The sequence below is a fragment of the Chiloscyllium plagiosum genome, chromosome 33, assembly GCF_004010195.1.
Source record: "Chiloscyllium plagiosum isolate BGI_BamShark_2017 chromosome 33, ASM401019v2, whole genome shotgun sequence".
Taxonomy (NCBI): Eukaryota; Metazoa; Chordata; class Chondrichthyes; order Orectolobiformes; family Hemiscylliidae; genus Chiloscyllium; species Chiloscyllium plagiosum.
In genome coordinates, this window is record NC_057742.1 from 25,371,857 (window position 1) to 25,388,654 (window position 16,798).

At 40.3% G+C, this 16,798-nt stretch overlaps 1 protein-coding gene across 1 annotated transcript in view; it reads right to left on the reverse strand.

The window, feature by feature from the left end:
- The window catches only part of LOC122539947 (acid-sensing ion channel 2-like), a 1,330,135-nt gene that overhangs the window by 1,070,629 nt on the left and 242,708 nt on the right, over window positions 1–16,798 (reverse strand). The gene's annotated exons all lie outside the window — the stretch shown is intronic.

Genomic DNA, 16,798 nt, shown 5'->3' on the forward strand with positions numbered 1-16,798 from the left:
AACTGTGAAGGGTGGAAGGTACAGGGTGGATGTCAGGGGTAGGTTCTTTTCCCAGAGAGTGGTGGGGGCATGGAATGCGCTGCCTGTGGGAGTGGCAGAGTCAGAATCATTGGCGACCTTTAAGCGGCAATTGGATAGGTACATGGATGGGTGCTTAAGCTAGGACAAATGTTTGGCACAACATCATGTTCATCTGATCAATTACCCAATATACTTGCTATAGCTATAAATCTGAGAACATCCAAAAGTTTGCTGCCCATATCATACATTGCACCAAGTTCAGTTCACTCAATATGTCTGTACTTATTAACCTGCACTGACTGATTTCCGATGCCATGTGCTCTCAATTTTAAAATTCAGGTCTGTTTTTAAATAACACCATTGCCAAATTCTCACTATCTCTATAACCTTCACCTGCCCTTACACTCACGGAATTCTGGTCTCTTGCACATTCCAGATTTTCCCTGCTCAAACATTAATGAGCATGCATTCAGCTGCCTGGGGTCAAATTCCTTCCTATTCATCTCCATCTTTCTCACTCCCTTCCTTGAAGGAGAAACATGAAAGGCTGTCCATTTTGTCAAACTTTAGCCAACTAATCTCTTATGTGTTTGGAGTCAAATCCTGTCTTGATAACTTCTGTTGCATATGCTTTTGTTATTATCATAAATTTTGGTGAGACAAAAGCTGAGCCATTCAGAGAGGTTAACTTTTATACAGTAGATAAGCAAATCATCCAATGTGTACAACTCCAAGTCTGATTTGTAGATCACACAAAATCGTGGTATATAGTTAATACACAGGAAGACTGAGAAATATCATCTTCCTCTATTAATTACATTGCAGGCATCACATAATTGGAAAACAAATGTCAATGTATATAAGTATAAGATAATATATTTTAGTAGGAAGAATAAGAAGGTCATTTACAGCAGAAAAATAAAGGCTGGATTTTCAGGCATTGGGGAGAACTCAGTGGATGCTAAAAATGATGATGGGATCTGGATCTTGAAGTCCACTTTCAAATTTTGACAACTCCAATTTTTGGCAGTGGGGGAAAGGAGGTGAGTGTCACAGGAGGGAAACCCAAACTGATCACATTTTGGTTTTTACCAGTCTTGATTCACAGTGCAGAAGTCATCATATCTCGATGGAGTAGATGTGAATGTTTTTGGACGTTAGTAAGGCCTGTATAAAATAAAGACCATATCTTTTTATCTTCCAGTATTTTTGTTTGTGGACTGAAATGGGAAACATATAGTTTTAAAAACCAAAGATTGTGGGAAGGATAGCTTTTCTTTTACAAAAACAAGTTAACCTGACAATCGTTGTAGAGGTGGTTTACACAGCTGTTTGTTCAAGGAGTGGGAGATGTTTTTTTACAGAAAAGTTTGTATAGATGCGTTGTTAAACATCATTGAGAATAATGTCAAGAGTTGGCATTTAAATATATTAAAAGCATATGGAGGAACTGGATAGGATGCAAAAAGCTTTTATTGGAATGAAATCAGAGCTGAAAGGTTACATTAGTCAGGAAAAGTTGTACAAGCTGTGTAAGTGAGACATAGTTAAAAATCACACAACACCAGGTTATAGTCCAACAGGTTTAATTGGAAGCACACTAGTTTTCGGAGCGACGCTCCTTCATCAGGTGATTGTGGAGGGCTCGATCGTAACACAGAATTTATAGCAAAAATTGCTCCAAATCATAAGTGAGACATGACCTGGTAGAAATCTTCAAGATTATTAAAAGCTTTGATAGAGTAGATGTAAAAAAGATATTTCTATTTCTGGGGGAGTTGAGAACTGAGGACCATAAGTAAAGGATAAGTGTCCAAAAAAATCCACATAGAACTTTTGCAAATCATTCTTTTACTCTGAGATGTAGATCTTATGACCACAAAGTGTATTTGAAGTGGATAGTATAGATATATTCAAGAGAGATAATCACATGTGGTGCAAGGAAATAGAAGGATAAGTTGATAAGGTAAGTTGAAGAAAATGAGGGGGCACTTATGTGAATTACAAAGTTGTATGGACCTCCAGGACTAGAATGGCCTGTTTCTCTGTTGAAAGTACATTATCTCATTATGAACAGAAAATAAAGACCAATATCTAAATAGCATATTTGGCCACCCTCAAAAATATCTTCACAAAGTCATATACTGCACACATTATGTTTCATCCAATGGATGGGAAATGGATGGGAAATCTCCATTTGATTCAGCTGGAAAATTTCCATTTGTAATTTCGGAGGGTCTGGACATATTGGGAATACTTTTCAACTTGCCACTGGAGCATAAAACCAGCATTGCAGATCTGATGTTGTCATAAAACGGTCTGTTTTTTTTCATTATGCAGATTTCAAAGAAGTATGTTTGGGCATTTCAGTGATGACCGCCTGACCTGAAAAGTCAACTTAATAATCCACAATAAGAGGAAAACACTCTTATCAATTCTTCTCTGGAATAAACAGATTAAGCCATACATAAATATGACTACATCTGTTTATGTTACAGATACCAGGTCCTTTTGAAATTAGAACCCTGATTGCTAAAGGTATCTTCCTTCTACAGCCTCTGTCTTCTTTGTTTTAGCCTTTACTAAGTAGAGACTGACCACTTTAGCTCCTTATATCAAATTGATTTTCTTGGGTTACAGATATATCCATCTCCAATGTGCACCAAAATTGTCGCAATGAGACTTCTTTCGAGATGATGAAAACAGGCACTAATGTACACCAATTTAAATGCCTAATGCTAACTCTCAATTTGTATCCTAATTACTGGAGGTACTAGAATAAATACCAGCAGATTCAGCATGCCTTCAAAAATTAACCAAATTTTGTGAAGCAGCACATGTGGATTCCAAAAACCAATTTCTTCTGAGGTTGTAGAACTTGTTTTAGGCATATGGGGTCAGGATACAGGATGGATCAGGGATCAAGAGAATACACATGAATATTCTACAGGAAGTCCTAGTGGAGGTTGTCCAAATAGAGAAAGACAGATGCTTTGTTCTCTTAGTGTGAGGGGTATGGAGTGGGGACTGGAGAGAATGGCCTTATCCTCCCGTCCCTCTCTCTCTCTGGTGCTACTCTGCCTGAAGCCATCTCCTTGCCCCATGCCTCCTACAGATCAATGGGACCTGTTAACAAGATGTAAACAGAACCAAACAGTCTTTTTCTCCTGGTGATTCCTTTAAGGTTCCAACTAAGACAGGAAAGCACAGTACTCACATTTTAACATTTCCAGAAATTTTGATAAAGTTTCTCAAAATGTCGACTGACGATTTTAAAAGTTACCTTCAAATCACCAGCAGCAAGTAAACAGCAAAAGAGGATCTGTCTTTAAGTTGTCTTTAAGTTGTACTGGAAATTGTCTACAACAACTAGTTTATTTCCAATCACCTGGTTGTTGTCAAGAGGTGAGTAAGGTGAGGGCCCATGGTGTTCAAGGTGAGCTACTGGTATGGATTGGGGATTGGCTGTCTGACAGAAGGCAGAGAGTTGGGATAAAAAGTTCTTTTTCAGAATGGCAGCTGAAGACAAGTGATGTCCTGCAGGATTCAGTGTGGGAGTCTCAGCTGTTCACTTTATATATTAATGATCTGGATGCCCTTCATCAGGAATGAGATTAGGAGCCTCGGGGGTGGAGAGATAAATGGGAGTGGGCTGCAGTGGAGGAGAAGGTAGCTGAGAGTGCAATAGGTGGATGGAGGTGGGCATAAAGGTGATAGGTTGGCGAGGAAGATGGACCGGATAGGTTAGAAGTAGGATTGAGAGGTGGGACAGGTCAGGAGGGCGGTGCTGAGCTGGAAGGTTGGAACTGGGGTAAGGTGGGGGGAGGAGAAATGGGGAAACTGGTGAAGTCCACATTGATGCCCTGTGCTTGAAGGGTCCCGTGGCAGGAGATAAGGCGTTCTTCCTCCAGGTATCGGGTGGTGAGGGAGTGGCAGGTGGTACTGAGAAGGTGAGGAGGCTGCAGAAAGATTTAGACAGTTTAGGAGAGTGGTGCAGGAAATGGTTGATGAAATTCAACATGAGTAAATGCAAAGTCTTGCACTTTGGAAAAAATAATACATGGACTATTTTCTAAATGGTGTGATAATTCATCAAGCTGAAGTACAAAGTGTTCTGGGAATGCTAGTCCAGGATTCTCGAAATGTTAACTTGCAGGTTGAGTCCTTGATTAAGAAAACAAATGTAATGTTGTCATTTATCTCAAGAAGGTTGGAATATAAAAGCAGCGATGTGCTTCTGAGACTTTATAAAACTCTAGTTAGGCCCCATTTAGAATGCTGTGTCCAATTTTGGGCCCCACACCTCAGGAAGGACATACTGGCACTGAAGTATGTCCAGCGGAGATTCACACAGACGATCCCTGGAATGGTAGGCCTAACATATGATGAATGGTTGAGGATCGTGGGATTGTATTCATTAGAGTTTAGAAGGTTAAGGGGAGATCTAATAGAAACTTACAAGATAATGCATGGCTTAGAAAGGGTGGACTCTGGGAAGTTGTTCCCATTAGGCGGGGAGACTAGGACCCATGGGCACAGCCTCAGAATTAGAGGGGGTCAAATTAAAATGGAAATGGGGAGACATTTCTTCAACCAGAGAGTGGTGGGCCTGTGGAATTAATTGCCATGGAGCGCAGTGGAAGCCAGAACTAGAGGTCAGAGGTTTAGGGTGAGAGGGGAAAGATATAAACGAGACCTAAGGGGCAACTTTTTCACGCAGAGGTATATGTATGGAATGAGCTGCCAGAGGAACTGGTGGGGGCTGGTACAATTGCAACATTTAAGAGGCAATTGGATGGGTATATGAATAGGAAGGGTTTGGAGGGATATGGGCCGGGTGCTGGCAAGTGGGACTAGATTGGATTGGGATATCTGGTCGGCATGGACGGGTTGGATCGAAGGGTCTGTTTCCATGCTGTACATCTCTATGACTCTATGTTAAATGTCTTCAAGGCAGAGACTGATAAATTCTTGATCTTGCAAGGAATTAAGGGCTATGGGGAGAGTGCGGGTAAATGGAATTGAAATACCCATCAGCCATGGTTAAATGGCGGAGTGGACTCGATGGGCCAAATAGTCTAACTTCCACTCCTATGTCTTATGGTCTTATAGGAGAAAGTGGATCAAAAGCTATTTATGGAAATGTCACACAATCTCTATAATGAGCACAAGCAGGCAATCTAAGTGGCAGTTAGCCTCTTTACAATCTTCCAATCAACTTTCCGAACAAATACTTCAGCACTTTTATCAGGGCAGTGTTCTGCATCAAATCTGAGCTTAGGGCCCCACCTTGACTGCATCACAAGTTCTTTAGTGCCTGAAGGAGCCATCAAAAATACAAAGTTCTTGGGGAAGCTGAAAAATGTTATTAAAGTGGTAATGATTTGAAATTATCCAGATATGTTTACATCTAACAGATTAACATCTTGAACAGCTCTTCTGTTATTCCACTATTGACCCTAATATAGACCTAGGAGAGATACCGTTCATATGTTCCATTACATACAAAGCTTTAAAGCTGTCTCTTAAATGGATTGCTATCCATTTCACCAGGACTGTGTCTTAATTTTAAATTATTGAATCCCTACAGTGTGGAAGCACGCTCTTTGAGCTCACAATGACACTCCAAAGAGCATCCCATCCAGACCCATCTCCTCTAACCCTGCAGTTCCCATGGCCAATCCACCTAGCCTGTACACTATTGGCAATTTAGCATAGCCAATCCAACTAACCTGCATGTTTTTGGACTGTGGGAGGAAACCCACACGGACACAGGAGAACGTGCAAACTCCACACAGTCACCCGAAACTTGAATCGAACCCAGGTCCCTAGCACTGTGAGGTACCACCCATTGAGCCACAGTACCATCTTTTCAACAAATCAGCAAACCTTAGTGCAAATACTTTACTAAATGCCCTGGTCATTGCTTTTAACAAGTAATTCTGTGATTTGGAGCAGGGAGAAAAATAGAGGCACAATTTGATTCAAAGCAAAACAGTTAGTGCAGTTCCACATCCTTTTTACCCTCACTTGGGGTTAGGGATACTGAGATTGCATGATTAGCCATGTTCATGTTGAATGGTAGTGCAGGCTCAAACGGCCGAAAGGCCTACTCCTGCACCTATTTTCTATGTTTCTAAATTTTTTCTGCATGTCTGCAACTACAGAGTCCATCCTACAACAAAACACTGACAGACATATGTACACTGCTTTTCCAAGTCGTAAGTAATTCTTAGATAGCCATTTTTACACACTATGAGCTCCCAAACTTCAAAACAAAGGCTGCTCTTAACTTAGCAATGCAAGAGTCTTCCTTACTGACTTTCATTTCCCTCTATACTGGTAGCTCATTCCCAATGAGTGATTCAAAAGCCTGATACAGTCTGGCTATATGCCGTGCTGGCACTGACCATATCTTCTTATCTGTTTCATAATAGATAGAGATAGTCATTATCTTCTGCAGTAAAAATACAACTAAGCTTTTTATTTCAATCCAGATGACAAAGCTCTTTCTTACTGTTGTTCTTTGCAATCACCTCAGATGAAGAGCAATGATTATTGTTCCAATCAGATTGACACAAAGCTCAAAATAATCTACGCTGCAGTAGTTCCATATTACTATCATAATATCCGGTTTCTTTATGTCAGTTTCACATCATTCATGCTGTATTGACATCATTACATTGTAAATCAGTGATTTGCATCCTCATCATTAAAATTGTTCTCGAGAACATTTTTTTATCCAAATGTGTAAGTTATTAATCTATGCCATGGTGTTAAATCAATTTTACATCATTTAATTTTATTGAATCCACTTCATTTATTTATAACACAAGGTTTGAAAGCTGAGGAATTCCCAAGATACCAACAATAATGTATCAGGAACAATAGTGGAAGAGGAAAGAGGTATTCAATGTGTTTATTTGTTCAGACTAAACAAATCTAGGTAATTTCAAATTAACCAGAATTTAATATAAGCATTATGCACTATCAAATATAAACCCAAAAAACTTGGATATACAGATCAGTGTAAGATCAATTTCCCAATTCTACTTCATTTTTAGCTTTCATTAATGCTACTTCTGTTTTCTCCCTTGATTTTCTACTCAATACCATGGACCTTGGTGGTTCATTAGATTCCAGCATAATTCGCCTCATCTCTGTTCCACTAGACCAATCTTTACCCTGCTGCAGTTGATCTGGTCTTTGCTGTCTGAGTTTGCTTCTGCTCCTCCAAATGTATTTTTCCTGTCCAAATGATTCTCTGATTCTGATCACTGCAACCTCCTCCTGTGTCTGCACAATTGGTCTCTTGATTATTCCCTTTCTCCTTCAACTTGCTGGAATTCACTGAACATTATTTAGACAGAGGAAACACAGGAAAAATGTCCCTGATAACTGGAAGATCAGACCCGGGGTCATTGTCTAAGGATACTAGGTGGGCCATTGAAGACTGAGATCAGGTGAAATTTCTTCACCCCAGACAGTGGTGAGCCTATGGAATTCTCTGGCACAGAAAACAATTAAGGCCAAATTATTGAATGTTTTCAAGAAGGAGTTAGATATAATTCTTAGAGGGAAAGGGATCAAAGGTTATGGGGAGCAAGCAGGAACAGGGTTGGATGGCGATCCAACTTATTGAATGGTGGAGCAGTCTCAAGATACTGAACGGCCTACTCCTGTTCCTATTCTCTAAGCTTTAGCATCATCTTCCCTTAGCGCTTCGGCAGATATGCTGCTCCTCAGATTGATATTTTTCTTTAATGACTACTCAAATTTTACCCGCCCGCCCGCAAACAAACCTTATTTCATTACATTTTCCTCCCCTCCGTTCTCTTGAGTTTGGAAGGATTATCTTTTTACCATTTGCTGTCATCTTAAAATTTCCCCCATTTCATCTACATCACTGTCATATTTTTATGAATCAGAATCTCTTTGTGACCATTTGCTTTGTTGCCATGCCAATGCTGAGCACAGTACACCATTATTTCTCATTAGTTTTCCGAGAACTCTAATCTCCTTTTCTTTCCTTTGACCCAGTTATGCATCTTTAACTTTCACCTTCCCTGGCAAAAAGCCTTGCTCCCATCAGCGCTACCTTCTAACCTTCACCTGCTATCCTGCTGAATCTCAGCTGAACATGTGAATGATGACATGATGATGGCGTAGTGGTAATGTCACTAAACTAGCAACTCAGAAATCCAATGCTGCAGCTAGTGGAATTCAAATTTGATGAATAAAATTTGGATTATAACATTAATCTTAACAATGAATGAAAGTCTTTTTGATTGTTTTTAAAAAAAATTTGTTTCATTAATGTCCTTTAAAGAGGAAATCCTTACCTGTTTAGCCTACACGTGAGGAGAAAGTGAGGACTTCAGATGCTGGAGATCAGAGCTGAAAATGTGTTGCTGGAAAAGCGCAGCAGGTCAGGCAGCATCCAAGGAGGAGAATCGACGTTTCGGGCATATGCCCTTCTTCATTCCTGAAGAAGGGCTCATACCCGAAACGTCGATTCTCCTGCTCCTTGGATGCTGCCTGACCTGCTGCACTTTTCTAGCCTACATGTGACTCCAGACCACAGTAATGTGATTGATTCTTAGCTGCTGTCTCAAATGGCACAGCAAGCTATTCGTTTGCAGGGCAATTAGGGATGGGTTACAAACACTGGTCTTCCCAGCAACACCCACATCTGCTGAAAGGAAAAGGGCAGCATGGTGACTAAGTGGTTAGCACTGCTGCCTCACAGCACCAGGGACCTTGGTTTAATGCCAGCCTCAGGTGACTGTCTGTGTGAAGGTTGCACATTCTCTCCGTGTCTACGTGGGTTTCCTCCAGTTGCCCTGATTTCCTACCACAGTCCAAAGGTGTGCATGTTAGATGGATTGGCCATGCTAAATTGCCAATGGTGTCCAGGGCTGTTCAAACTAAGAGATTAGCTATGGGAAATACAGGGTTTCAGGGATCGGGTGGGTCGAGGAAGAATGCTCTTTGAAGGGTCAGTGTGGACATGATGGGCCAAATGGCACGTTTCCATACAGTTGGGATTCTATGATTCTATGAATAAAAACAATCTATCTTTACTGATGCCTTTACAACTCTCCATTGGGCCAACATGGTACCTGTTATTGGAATAATGATCCCAAACATCTCCATTCCTGTTGGCCAAATTGTCCAGAGTGCTCCTTATTATGGGAGGGTGAGATCAGTCTCCTCCCAAACCTATTTCTACCTACTCTTGTTGTCAGCAGTAGATTAATAACCACTGCTCCTTCCAAAATGTTTTTACCAGTCACAAGCAATCTACATAGTCTCACATAGGTCCATAAGGTATAAGTAGCAGAATTAGGCCATTCATCCCATCGATTTTGCTTTGCCATTTAATCATGGCCGATATTTTCTCAATACCATTCTCCTGCCTTTTCCCTATAACCCTTGATCCCCTTACTAATCACTTGGCCTCCACACCCCTGTGCGGTGATGAATTCTACAGATTCACTACCCTCTGGATGAAGAAATTCCTCATCTCAGTTCTAAAGAGTCATCCCTTCACTCTGAGGCTGTAGCCTCTGTGGCCTAGTCTCTCCTACTAGTGGAAACATTTTATCCACATCTACTCTATTTAGACCTCTCAGTATTCTCTAAGTTTCAATGTGATCCCTCTTCATCCTTCTAAACTCCACTGAGTACAGACCAGACTCCTCAACTGGTCCACATATGACAAGGCCTTCATCCCTGAGATCATTCTTGTAAACCTTCTCTGGACTCCATCCAACATCAGCACATCCTTCCTTAGATACAGGGACTGAAAGTGCTCACAATATTCCAAATGCCAACTGACCAAACCCTTATACAACCACAGCAGTACATCCCTGCTCTTGTATTCCAACATTCCTGAAATAAATACTAATATTGCCTTAAGAGAATCCTGAACTAGCATTCCTCAGTAGCTGTGTGCTTCATATTTCCAAAGCCTTTCCCTGCTTAGAAAATAGTCTACGCCTCTATTCTTCTGACCAGAGTGCATTACATCAAACTCTCCCACATTGTGCTCCATCTTCCACTTATTTGCCCAATGTCCTCATTTGTCCCAGTCCTGCACCCTCTTTGTTTTTCTCTTAAGGTTAATATGCAGGTTCAGTTGGCAGTTAGGAAGTTAAATGCAATGTTAGCATTCATTTCAAGATGGTCAGAATGTAAGAGCAAAGATGTACTACTGAGGCTGTTTCAGGCACTTATCAGACCACATTTGGAATATTGTGAGCAATTTTGGACCCTGTACCGAAGAAAGAATGTGCTGGCATTGTGGGGGAGTTCAGAGGAGGTTTATATGAATGATTCAGCGCTTGTCATGGGGGAATGGTCGAGGACTCTGAGTCTGTACTCAATGGAGTTTAAACGGATGAGTGGGGATGTGATTGAAACTCAGAATATCGAGAGTCCTGGACAGAGTGGACATGGAGAAAATGTTTCCACCAGTAGGAGAGATTAGTTCCCAAGGGGACAGATTCAGATTGAAAGGATGACCCTTTCGAATTGAAATGAGAAAGAATTTCTTCAGCAAAGGGTAGTGAATCTGTGGAACTCACTACTGCAGAGGGCTGTGGAGGCCAAGTCATTGACTGTATTTAAGACAGAGATAGATAGGTTCTTAATTGGTAAGGGGATCAAGCATTATTGGGAGAAAGCAGGAGAATAGGGTTGAGTAATATATCAGCCATGATGCAATGATGGAGCAGACTTGATTGGTTGAAAGGCCTAATTCAGCTCCTGTGTCTTATGATCTAAACAGGGGTATTACATTAGGCATTTTCCAGTCGTCTGGCACCCTCCCTGACTCCAGTAATTCATGAAAGATCACCAACAATGCCTCTCTAATTTCCTCAGCTATTTCCTTCAGAACCCTCGGGTATAATCCATCTGGTCTGGGCTATTTACTCACCTTTAGACCTTTCAGCTTCACCAGTAGCTTCTCCTTAGTGATGGTCACTACACTCATCTTGCCCCCGACTCTCTTGAAGTCCTGGTATGCTACTGATGTCTTCCAGGGTGAAGATTGATGCACAGCCGGTGATAGTATTGAGAATGTGGTGGGAGTACAGTGTCAGTGCTGCTAAGGCTAAATAAGTAAGTATGTAAGTTAGCCCACTGAACTTGAAGGTTTGTTTTCAGATGTTTCATCACCATACTAGGTAACATCATCAGTGGGAGTCTCTGGTGAAGCTCTGGTGGTATGTCCCGCCTCTCTTTATAGATCTTGGTTTCTTAAGGTGGGTGATGTCATTTCCAATTTTTTTTTTCAAGGGAAGGTAAATAGGATCTAAATCGAAGTGTGCTGTGTTTGTGGCCACCAAAAGACATGACGCACTATTAATAGTTTGTATACATTCAGACAAAGAAGAACATCATTTTGACTGGGACAACACACACATCCTAGGACAGGTGAAACAAAGACATGCGCAAGAATTCTTAGAGGCACGGCATTCTAACCAGAAATCCATCAATAAACACATCAATTTAGATCCTATCTACCTTCCCTTGAAAAAAACAGAAATGACATCACCCACCTTAAGAAACCAACACCTATAAATAGAGAGGTGGGCACATATCACCAGTGTTTCACCAGACACTCTCACTGATGATGTTACCTAGTATGGTGACAAAATGTCTGAAAACAAACCTTCAAGCTCAGCGAGCTAACTTACATACTTATCATCAACCTGAGCTACAAATCTTCTCAAAAATCTCTAGCTAAATAAGTCAGTTAAAAACATCTGTTAGTGTTTTGGACTATACTTTGATTATTTGAAGTTTTATTGAATCCTCTATTTCTGCCTAATATACTTGGAATAATTGATAGTTCCCAGAAGCACTGCTTCCTTTTATATCTTCCTTTGATTAATTGCTTGTAATTAATTAGCAAATATCTGTTGTGTATATAATACTGCTAATATGTCCTCAGTGAATGAGTACGGGGTAATAATATGTGCCTCACTGGAAGGAAATCCATGTGAATTTTGTGTAAATTTAGGCTGGAAGCGCTAAAAGGCATATGCTAACCGCATAAATAGGCCCCCATAATGGAAGCAGAGACATGAATAATCATCATATCCTCATTGCGATTTAGGTAGCAATATTCGATTTGGCTTACCTGTCCTTTTTCAATAGCCTTGTCATGCAGCCTGAGTCATGTTTTGTTGCACACGTCTCACAGAGGGTTCTGTATCAGGGTGGCTAACACATTTCAAAGGCAACCTTTGCCTCCTTAAAGGGTGGCGCATCCTGGCTAAAGGGAGTTTTTGTAAAGTCAATCCATACTGTGAATCTTCGAGAAATGAATGAGATATGAAACAGAGTAAGCGTCATAGTATTCTGACAATGCACCGATCGTCTTGACGCAAGACATGGAAGGAAGGAGATATCATGTGTGAATGGAAACACTGATAGAATCAGGACCCCTGTTAAGAGTGCATAATCCTGGCCACACAGTTAATCAGACATTGACTTGCTGTTTTGAGTTAAATACAAGTGACACACAGGACTACCAGAGACTGAATGAGTTGTGTTGGGTTCAAAGATAATGGACATTTTCCTGCATGAATCTTTGACTAGTGCTACATCCCAGCTGTACACTGAAGGCCAAGTTCACATGACATGCAGTTGTAGGAATCTACAGGCAGTTGAAAGCACCATGCACCTTGGAAATGCTTACAATTTGTGTGAATCCTCATGCTCATTCTTCTAACCTGTATTTGGCAAAAGGGAAAGCGACGTAACTTTTTCTCTCTATATAGAGAGCCAGAGTGAGGGCCTTCATGCAGCAATACACTCACTGAGATGTTGCTTGTATCTACAGATGCAGCTTGGAAAGACCAGGTACATAATGTTATGAAGAACAGTTAACTTTAGAGCAACAGGAATGCATTCCTTGCCCTTGCTCTAAGGTGTGGTCAAGGCCTCCACGATTAATAATTTTCAGTCATGGCATTATTTTGTGAAGTCAAGCTGTCTCCTGGGTTAGCTCTGGACTGAAGCAGAGTTAAGAGAATTGCACCTAATGACTCTCAGCAAATACCATCAGCTGCTAACAGACTTCTTCCCTTTTCCTGCACTTTTCTTGCAGCCCGCCCTACTCTGCATGACTTTTTTCATTCAATCTCCCAAAGGTGGGTTATCAGCTCATCTGCTTTAGGAAGTTTCAACACAAGATAGATGAAAAAGTAATATTTCAGTCAAGTAAATGAGCTAATCAAACATTAGCCAAGCAACAAAAAGCTCCAAAAATACATCTGGTACAATTGGACAATTCATTCCTTTCCCCATTGGAAGCCACAGCCCAACAATTAATTAGTAAGCTATTTTCTTTCTCCTTAACTAACTCTGATGGTGGGGACTGTTGATTGCACTCAATGTTTTTTCTGCTGTGGGAGGGTAAGTAAGGACACAGCTGTAGTGTGGCATTTGAAATGACGTCAAATACAAACACAAAGTGTTGGAGAAATTCTGTCTGACAGGCAGCATTTTTGAGGAGAGAAAAAGCTAATGTTTTGAGTCCAATATGATTCTTCATTTGAACTGAAGGAGCTGGAAAAATGATGCCTTTTACACGGTCAAAAAAGGGGGAGGAAGAAGGAGTGGATTTAATGGTCAGGGCACCAAGAGCAAAAGACAAAAGGAGTGTTAAAGATTGTAGAATTCAGATAAATGCGGAATATGGTAAGTGTTAATTGCAGAAAATAAGTTAGCTCGACTAAGAGTAGACCCTTGCAAACAAGACACTGGGAATTGGTGAGGGGAGGGAATGCATTCAAAATGGAGGGCCATATTCATGTTTTGAAGTTGTTGAACTCAATGTTGTATTCTGAAGGCAGGAAGAGCAAAAAGTAAGGTGTTAGGCCCAAGATAGAGGAGTGTGCCTGAGAGCAAGATGGTAAGACACTGGGAATTGGTGAGGGGAGGGAATGCATTCAAAATGGAGGGCCATATTCATGTTTTGAAGTTGTTGAACTCAATGTTGTGTTCTGAAGGCAGGAAGAGCAAAAAGTAAGGTGCTGTTCATCCACTTTGAGTTGAGCTTCCCTGGAACACTGTGTTAGGCCCAAGATAGAGGAGTGTGCCTGAGAGCAAGATGGTGTATTTAAATGACAAGCGACTGAAAGGGCAAGGTCAATACTGTGAATGAATGGAGGTGATCTGCAAAGCAGTCTCTGCGCAGGGGTCAGTGTTGTTTGTCATTTTTGTAGATGATTTGAATGAGAATAGAGGAGACATAATTAGTATGCTTGTGGATGACACCAAAATTGTTGGGGCAGTGGACAGTGATGAGGATCTTGATCAGTTGTGCCAACGGGCCCAGGAAGGCAGATGAAGTTTAATTTAGATAAATTCAGATGTTGCATTTTGGTAAGACAAACCAGGGCAGTACTTACACAGTTAATGGTAGGGCCCTGGGGAGTGTTGTCAAACAGAGAGAGACCTAGGGGTGCAGGTACATAGTTCCTTGAAAGTGGAGTCACAGGTGTACAGGGTGGTGAAGAAGTCATTTGACACGCTTGCCCTCATTACTCAGAGCATTGAGTAGAGGAGTTGGGATGTCAATTACGGTTGTACAGTCATGATTTGGAGATGCAGGTGTTGGATTGAGATGTACTAAGTTAAAAATCACACAACACCAGGTTATAGTCCAACAGGTTATTTGGAAGCACTAGCTTTCAGAGCACTGCTCCTTCATCAGGTGGTTGTAAGGAGCAGTGCTCCGAAAGCTAGTACTTCCAAATAAACAGTTGTACAGGACGTTGGTGAGACTGCTTTTAGAGTACTGCATTCAGTTCTGGTTGCCCAGCTATAGGAAGGTAATTATTGAATTAGAAAGGGTGCAGGAATGATTTACAAGGATGTTACCGGGACTAGAGAGTTTGAGTTATAAGGAGAGGCTGGATAGGTTGAGACTTGTTCCCTGGAGCATAGGAGGCTGAGGGGTGATCTTTTGAGATTAATAAAATCATGAGGGACATACATAAAATGAATTGCCAAGGTCTTTTCCCCTGGGTAGGGGAATACAAAACTAGAGGACATAAGTTTATGATGAGAGTGGAAAGATTTCAAAGGGACCTGAGGGGCAATATTTTCACACATAGGGTGGTTCATGTGTGGAATGAATTGCCAGAGGAAATGATAGATGCAGAAACAATTACAACATTTACATAGTCATACAGCACGGAAAAAGACTCTTCAGTCCAACTCACACATCCCTACAAGTTTCCTAAACTAAACTAGTCTTATTTACCTGGATTAGGCCCATATCCCTCTAAACCTTTCCAATTAATGTACCTGCCCAAATGTCTTTTAAATATTGTTACTATGAAGCTTTGTGTTGTGCACGAAATTCATTGAGGTAGAGTTCAAAGGGATAAAATGTTATTCTTTTCTGAGTACAGACCAGTCAGCATCAGATAGCAGAAAGTCAATGTGTAGATAGCACTATTGGCATCATATTAGCTTCACAAACCACTGTACCAAGGTAGCATCCTGCGTACATCCCATCAAAACTTCAGACCCATCTTTGATCAATCATCACCACTCATTGCCTAAAATATATCTGTTAAATGAGCTAACTTGGCTCTCAAAAGAAACATCAAAATTTTTGCAATTGAAATTTTGCTTGTAACTTAAATTTCACCAAATAAAAAGCAATCTATAAAGCACAATGGGAACTTTCACCATAGGAAGTGTATGCAACTTTACAAGTATTCCCAAGTCATTTTCTAGCATGGTACATAATATGCTGAAATTAAACTGCTGGTTTTAGAATGATTTTTGGGGCTTGAAATACCACAAATATTCAGAAAAATCAGTGGTATTATATTTAATACATCAGTTCACAACAGAAAACTGTAAATAGACAGTGGATTCAATCATTTTAGCTTAGAAATCTCATATTTAAACAATATTAAAACATAAATTTAAAGAAATTCGCAGAACACTTTATATCTTAAAATAAGTAGACAAGGTTCTGGGTAATAGGTTTTAAGCTGTCACTGAGGACTCACAGAAAACAAATGTTATCTCGAAATTCGTGAGTGAAGTGTGAAAACAAGCATAAAACACTGATGGGCTTAACATCATTAGTGGATAACAGTTTTTTTCATGCCATCACGCTTCGGTTAGGTATAAGTATTGGAACAAATCATAATTCACTGAATTAGTGACTAAATTAGTTGACAATGACAATCCAGGAAATAAAGTATAATAAAGTGAACTGTCAGAATTCACTAAGGTCCCACAACTCATTTGCATAAAGTAATTTAAGTTTTATAGGATAATTACAAATTCATAATGTAATACAGCATTCTTTTAAAATCAGATTAAGTATTAAACAATCATTATTTTGTTGCTCAAATCCTGTTTAAGTAAAAGTAAGAAAACAAAGCCTTATGAAATCTTAATTCCATAACAGATAAATCAAATTCAATTTTTTATGACATATACATGTGAAGTGCAAATATAAATAATTTGAAGGAAACATTAAGGGAGTTAAGCATCAGATGAGAGAATGAAAATCAGGAGCAGAGGAAGTTACATTTTATGGTTATCATAAGGCACCAGTATTTATGACATGTAGCTTTTTAAATAGTGCAACCAGAATACTACCTTATACAGGCAAGAGTCATAGAGATGTACCACATGGAAACAGACCCTTCGATTTTACTCATTCATGCCGACCAGATACCTTAAAGTAATCTAGTCCCATTTGCTAGCAATTGGCCCATATCCCTCT